Source organism: Sorex fumeus, unplaced genomic scaffold, assembly GCF_029834395.1.
Source record: "Sorex fumeus unplaced genomic scaffold, SorFum_2.1 ptg000011l, whole genome shotgun sequence".
Lineage (NCBI taxonomy): Eukaryota > Metazoa > Chordata > Mammalia > Eulipotyphla > Soricidae > Sorex > Sorex fumeus.
Genome location: NW_026606068.1, coordinates 4,400,001 through 4,407,378, shown reverse-complemented (window position 1 = coordinate 4,407,378; position 7,378 = coordinate 4,400,001).

Genomic DNA, 7,378 nt, shown 5'->3' with positions numbered 1-7,378 from the left:
TAAAACCTCTCTCTCAGGGCTGGAGCGATAGCAGAGCAGGTAGGAGGGCATTTGCCTTGCACGCGGCCGACCCGGGTTCGATTCCCAGCATCCCATATGCCCCCCCCGAGCACGTCCAGGAGTAATTCCTGAGTGCAGAGCCAAAACTGTGCATCGCTGGGTGTGACCCAAAAAGGAAAAAAAATTTAAAAAATAATAAAATCTCTCTCACCAGCAAGGAGGACATGTTGAGAAATGCAGCGGCTTGGGAGCTGTCCGTTTCAGCACCAGGGCTACAGCTTGGCTGGCAGGGGCACTTGGCCACATCCCATGGTGGAGGTAGCAAGTGTCGCTCACTCCCACTTTACAGATGCGGGTACTTATCCCTGTTCTCTCTTTCCCAGCTCTGCCAGTCACACAGCCAGCCAATGGCCAGGGCCCGCTGGAGCCAGTCCGGGCTGGGCAGGCCAGCAGACAGCTTAGCAGCACACACAAATTCCTTGTAGGGCAGGTCTACAGAGATGCTCTCTTGGGGCAAAGGGAGGGTCTTTTTTAAAAAATTAGATAATTAATTAATTAAATTTAAAAATTTTTTATTAGTGAAACACCATGAGGTACAGTTGTAGACTTACAAATTTTTGTGCTTGGGTTTCAGTTATACAATGATGGAGTACCCATCCCTCCACCAGTGCCCATTCTCCACCAGCACGGATCCCAGTATCCCTCCCATCCCCCATCCCTTCATCCCACCCTGCCTCTGTGGCAGGGCATTCCCTTTTGTTCTCTCTCTCCTTTTGGGTGCTGTGGTTTGCAAAAGAGGCATTGAGTGGCAATCATGTTTGGTCTATAGTCTACTTTCAGCATGCATCTCCCATCCTGGGCGGGTCCTCCCAACACCCTTTATTTGGTGGTCAAGGGGAGGGTCTTTTCATCTGCTTCCCGCATGTCCTGCTCTTCACCACAGCCTCAGGTGCCCAGCACTCTGCTCCATACCCTAAGCTTCCCTCATTGCTCAAGACGGATGCATTCATTGCAAGGAACAGCAGGCAGGATCTGCAGGGTGGCAGGGGAAGGGGTGCCACGTGGGTGGCAGGGCTGACCTCAGGACCCAGATTGGTGCACCCAGTGCTGACAGACTCCTGACCCATCAAAGCCTCCCCTCTTTCCCTCAGGAGGATGCGTGGGGCCCGGGGTGAGGTGCCTGCAGCCTCTGCCTTGAGCTGACTGGAGAAGGAGAAGGCTCCTGGCAGGCATTGTCCCAGGAGCACTTTTACTCTGGAATGAAATGCTTGAGGATTGATTTACTCTCTGCTGTGTGTCCAGCTGACTGCAGGATCGTTTCCGCTAGGCCCTGGCTCAAAGGCTTCCAGGAGGCAGACAAAGCCAGAGACCCAAGAGGTGTTTCCCGAGAGTGGGAGAAGCCCCTGCCCGGTCCACCCCTCGCACCAGCCTCCCTGTCTCTGGTTTCAGTTCCTGACCCTCACAGGGAAGGTAACTTTCAGAGTAGGGTGATGGGGCATGCAGGGGCTGAGCAAACGCCTCACGCGTCTTGAGGCCTGTGTTTGATCCCTGGCACCAGATGGTTTCCTGAGCACAGAGCTAGACATAGTCCCTGAACACTGCCAGGTGTGGCCCCCAAACCAGCTGTGTTCACTCAGTTAATTCTCCCAACAACCCCATGAAATAAGTTCGACATGAAGCAACACGTGTTTGTCGTGCATGGGCCACGTCCATCTGGAACTTTCCCTGGGCTCTGGATTCATCACCCACCAAACCCGGATGTTGACTTGGCTGAACTCCTGGGTGAGGAACCCGTTTATACAGGCGACTGCCAATGGTCGCACTTGGGCTTCCTACTGTGTAGCCCTGCTCCCCCCCTCTTAGCCCTCTTGTGTTAAGGGTCAGCTAGAGATCCTGTTATTATTGGCCTTTTTCAGTTGAGGAAACAGAGGTCCAGGGAGAGGAAATCAAGTCCCAGGTGCTGGGCATTGCAAGTGAAGTTGGGATCACACCCAGGTGAGCTGGCAGCAGGAACTCCGGAGGGAAACTAAGAATCACACTGAGTCCCGCAGGCTCACAACACCCACGTATCCCTGGCTGGCCGCCCACGATGCCCACCACCAGGAGACCACAGCCGAGTGATACAGCATGAGCAGAAGGGTGGAGATCTAGGAGGACCTAGTCAGTCACTTTCAATCTCGCCCGTGGAACAGGCAACCAATCAGAATAGGTAATGGAGTGGCTGGGGGTGGGAGACAGCAGGAGAAAAAAGGAGCCCCTAGAACTCCCCCCCACTTGCTCTCAGTCATTTGTTCCCTTGCTTGCTCTCTCTTGTTCTTTCTCCTCTTCTCTTCCCTCTCTCCCTCCTTTTCCCCTCGTCCCCCCAGGGTAAGGTAGGGCCCATGCACCCAGGCAGATAGTGAGCACAGAAGTCTCACCCATGTCCACTGTGTGCAGAGACCAGGAAAGCCAGGACAGGGACGACAGAAACTGCTGGGATACAGTGTGAGAGAGGCCCAGGGACCGTCTCAGGGCCCACGGCTCTCACCCACATGCGTGGAGCAGCCCGTGGACAAGATGCCAGGGAACCTCCCCAGTAAAGATTATTCCCAGGGACACGACTTCAGACTGGGAATCAGGCCAGGAAAGCGGACATGGACAGAGCCACGTGGGGTCCGGACCTGGTCTTTGTACATTGAAGGAGAGTAGACCGCGGGGCTTGGGACCAGATTATTTATGGAACAGGGCAGTAAAGGACTGGACAAATGACATCGTGCATGGGTAAAGAAGAGGCCTGGGTATCTGGGAGAGACCTCACTATCACTATCACTGTCACTATCACCCCGTTGTTCATTGATTTGCTCGAGCAGGCACCAGTAACGTCTCCATTCATCCCTGTCACGTGCTAGTGAAGCCCGATGACATATTGGGGGCTCTTTCAGGGTCAGGGGAATGAAGACCATCATTGTTACTGTTTTTGGCATATCGAGTACATCACAGGTAGCTTGCCAGGCTCTGCCGTGTGGGCGGGATACTCTTGCGGGGCTCTCAGAGCAGGATGGAGGCTTTTGGGGCAGCCTCTAATCACATTTACAAGTGTTCCCAGTCAGGCATATATACAGGCAAGAGACTCTCGGTAGCCTGCCTGGTTCTCTGAGAGAACTAGACAATAAGGGAGAGAGCTGGACCCATTTATTTGAACTGTGCAATAAACTTCTTAATCTTCCAAGTTTTGTATGCTAATCTTTCATACAATTCTCAGGATCCCCCAGCTTAGGAAAATCCACTTTCGCGCTCACTCCAGGACCCCAGGAACAGAGAGGCTGTGGCTGGGCTATGTGTCGTGTCCGGGACACCTCAATACTAAGCTCTGGACACCCCACATACGTGACCCAAGCAAAACACAGCGCATTGGCAGTTCCCAGCGGCACATTCAGGGCACGATCCCATTGGCTGGAGCTGGGTCACATGGCCAACGTGGACCAATCATAGTCGGAGAGACTGCGTGTAGCGTGTGATTGGCTTGGCAGGCCAGATGCCCACCCATTTGGGCTTGATTGACGGTCTCCCCAGTGGGCGGGAGGAGTGGGGATGTCTTCCGGGACCAGCTGGACCAGGATGCTGGGGAGCGGACCGCAGAGGTACCTGACGTCTGCCGAGCGGGACAGATCACCGGGAGGTCATGGCAGACTCAGGGGCGGGGGGCCGTGAAAGGTTCAGTCGCTGTCTGGCCTGGTCCAGCGGAGAAGGGTCCTGCCCAGAGGGAAGGGTCCGGAGTCAGGACCTGTTGCTTGGTTTGGGGGATGCTCAGGGCTGGCTCCTGGCTCTGCACTCAGGAACTGCTCCCGGCCGGGCTCCTGGGATCGAACCTGGGTCTGCCCATGCAAGACGAGTGCCCTCCTGCGGTGCTGTCGCTCCTGACCTGGGGTCAGGGCCTCCCAGCTGTCCAGTGGGGCCAGAGAGGACGAATGGGCTTTGCCCGGCCACCCTGACAGGAGGGGTCACTAGGCTCGTTTTGCTGATGAAGAAGTGCGCACAGGAGGCTGAGACAGAGCTGGTCCCGGTACGGCCGCCAGGGTCAGGGCTTCTCATGCCCTCACCCCGGGGGACCTCATCCTTCCCTCTCCCCAGAGAGGCGCCCTGGCCCCCAGGAGCGGTCCCTTGAGTCCTGGGGACCTTTGCACCTACTGTTGACGGGGACACTCAGCTTCGTGGCTGTTTCCTCCTCTCTCCCTGGAAGACTGGACAGCAGCAGCCGTCTGGGGTCACCGGGGAGCCTCCCAGCTCAGGACAAGCCCACGGAGGTGCTGATGGGCCGGGGAGGGGACAGTCGTGCTCCCCTGTATTCTGCTTGCACCTGCTGGTGGAAGGGTGACAGGTGCCCACTGCAGACAGAGCACCGGGGTGCCGGGGGTAACGTCCAGCTGGTCCGTTGGCGCCCTCTGGTGGCTGTACTGGACGCCCCCCAGGAGTGGACAAACCCATACTGTTTCCCGGCAGTCGGGTGGCGGGCCCCACCCTCCTTGGGGGAGCCTGGCAGCCCACCGCAGCCACAGTAGGTCACAGCCCCTGGTCAGTGGGTGCTCCCGGATCCTCCGGTCAGCTGGCAGCAGCGCTAGTCACAGTGATGGATGGTTTCATTTTATCCTTGTCCCTGCCTGCCCACAGGGGTGGGGCTGAGGAGCAGAGAGGACTTTGTTGCCCGCTTAGGAAGGCTGAGGCCCTCTCATCCCCCTGTAGGGCGCAGAGAGCATCACTGACCCCCGTTTCCCTCACTCTGTCTCACCCCCGGGTCTCAGGAGCCTCGCCCAGGAGACCCCATGGGTGAGGACCAGCTGTAGGCCCTGGTTGCTTGTCGTTTTTTGGGGGTGCCCCACCCGGTAGTGCTCAGGGGTTACTCCTGATCCTGTGCTCAGAGATCACTCACTCATGCTGGACCCTGGGCACCATATGGGACGTCGGGGACGGAACCCGAGCGCCCTCCCCACTGTACTCGGCTCTAAGTGCAGGCGCTCAAGGCCGTGCACAGGGGGGAGGGGGCTTCTGCCTGCCCAGTTGGATTGGATGCTCAGGTGGAGGGACTCCCCCCCCCTTACCCCAATGCCTGGACTCCGCAAGACCGATTGGGTCTTCTCCCAATCTTGCTGTTTGGGAGTGTTTGGGGTCACACCGGAAGGTGCTCGGGGGCTATTGCTGGCTCAGGGCCCCTGGGTGGTGCTGGGGCTGGTCAGCCACGTGCAGGGCAGGCGCCTTCCCCGGGCGTGTCTCTGCGCCCCCGTTCCTCCAGTCCCCTGGGCTCTCCTTCCAGGGACATCTGACAGGCTGGTCTTTGGGCTGCAGCTGGAGACATCAGCCCAGAGCGGAGCAAAAGTCAGGCTGGTAAACGTGGGGAGCAGCGGGGAACAAGCACCCAAGGACCAGGGCGACCCCCCCGCACACAGCCCAGGCACCCAGGGCCCGTTCTTGGGGGCTTCAAGGCCCCAACTGAGCTTCCTTTGACTCTGTCATTTTCATCGGTGGCTCCTTGGGGGTGACCCTCCCTGTGATGTCATGATAGCCCCCTAACCCCCGGCCACCCCCTCGCTCTCTCCCCGGTCAGCTGGCCTGGGGGCTGGGGAAGGGCCGCGTATGCATAAGCCATGGGAAAGTTTTCTCAACTTCCTGGCCCAGGGCAGAGACCCCCTTTAAGCCCCGTGGGGTGCCCTGCTCCGTGGCTAAGCCTGCCCTCGGCTGGCTCTGCCTGCAACCGAGCCCCACCCCTGCAGCTGAGAATAGCTCATCTGAGCGAGGGGCCGTCAGGGGACCAGGGAGGGGGCTGATGGGTGTTCCATTTCCTGCCACGCTTGCCCGAGTAGGCAGCGGGCTGGTAGCCTGCCCAGCAGAGGGAGGACAGGGTTGGAGGGGGACAGGGCTGTCTCCCCGCGGGTGGCCTCTCTCAAGCTCTCCACCCTGTTTGACAAGACACGGGACAGCGGTCACAGACCAGGGCGCAGAGAGCTGAGTTCCGGGCTGAGCAAAAGCTCCTGGAGGTGGGGCACTGGGTGAGCTGCAGACCCAGGTCCCCCCAAGTCACAGCCAGCAACAGGGCCAGTGGGGGAGGGGGGTGTCCCCGGCCCCTCCTCCTGGGGTGTCCAGCTCTTCGTGGGGGGAGCTGGCATGGGCCCCTCATTACAAGATTCCCGCCGGCGTGAGCGCGTCCCAGCTGGGGAGAGACCAGGTAGGTAATGACCTCATCTGTATGCTGCACCCGTGCAGAGCGCTTAAGAAAAACTTATTAATTTCCTCTCCATAAAGACTGAGGGTTGGACAGTAATCACAGTATCAAGTCGTAATAATAATAAAAAAAAAATCCCCCCATTGAAAATAGCAGCTGGAGCTCCGGAGGGTTCAAGAGCCGAAGATTGTATTAAGATAAAGGAGATTAGCACCCAGCGAGGGAGGCCCAGCTGCAGCCAGCAAGGGGACTGTGGGGACCCGGGCCTGCCCACCCCTCCCGCCTGCCCTGGCCTCTGTCTCTCTCCTGCCTTCCGGGACTGGAACAAACCAGATCGGGCACCTGCAGGACCTCCGGGACGGGGGGACAGCGCTGGGGGGCAGAGGCTTCAGGATCACTGACCATCTAGCACAAGCCGGGGGGCTTCTGGGAGGAGGGGAGTCAGGTTCTCCGGCCTGTTGGCTAGAAGGAGGAGGACCAAGGCCCCCAGGACACTGTGTCCTGGTCTTAGGCTGACTCAGAGGGCGGCGGTGTCCGCTGGCCAATGGCAGGTGGGTACCCTCAAGGATGAGCCATCAGGAGGGATACAGGACAGTGGTTGGTGGTTCCCTGATGCTGGGGGTCCCGGCAAGCAGGGCCTTCACTTGGGCCAAAGGGGAGGTTGGGAGGGTTCTGTCCGTACGGCGGGACCAGAAAGCTGTCCTGGGCTACGGGCTACAGGTTTCCATGACGATGGGGAGACCTCAGGGAAGAGCAGGGTCATGACGGGCATCCCCTGTGGTTATTACTCTCGTTTGTTTGGAGATGCTCAGGGGTTGCTCCTGGCTCTGTGCTCAGGAATTATTCCTAGTGATGCTCGGGGAACCATACGGATGCAAGGAGGGAATCCAGGTCAGCCTCATGCAAGGCTAGCGCCCTCCCCGCTGTACTCTCTTTCCAGTACTCCGTCATTGTTGAGGGGTGAAGATAATGTGGAGGTAAAAAGAACAAGATGCTTCAGCGTTGAGTCCCTGCTCTGCTATGTATTACTGTGCATCCCTGGGCAAGTTACTTGACCTCTCTGTGCATCCACTTTCCTTTTTCATTTGGGGGAGAGGCGTGTGGTCCACACCCAGCCAGTGTTCGGGTTTACTCGTGGCTCTGTGCTCAGGGCTTACTCCTGGCAGTGTTGGCGGGACTGTGTGC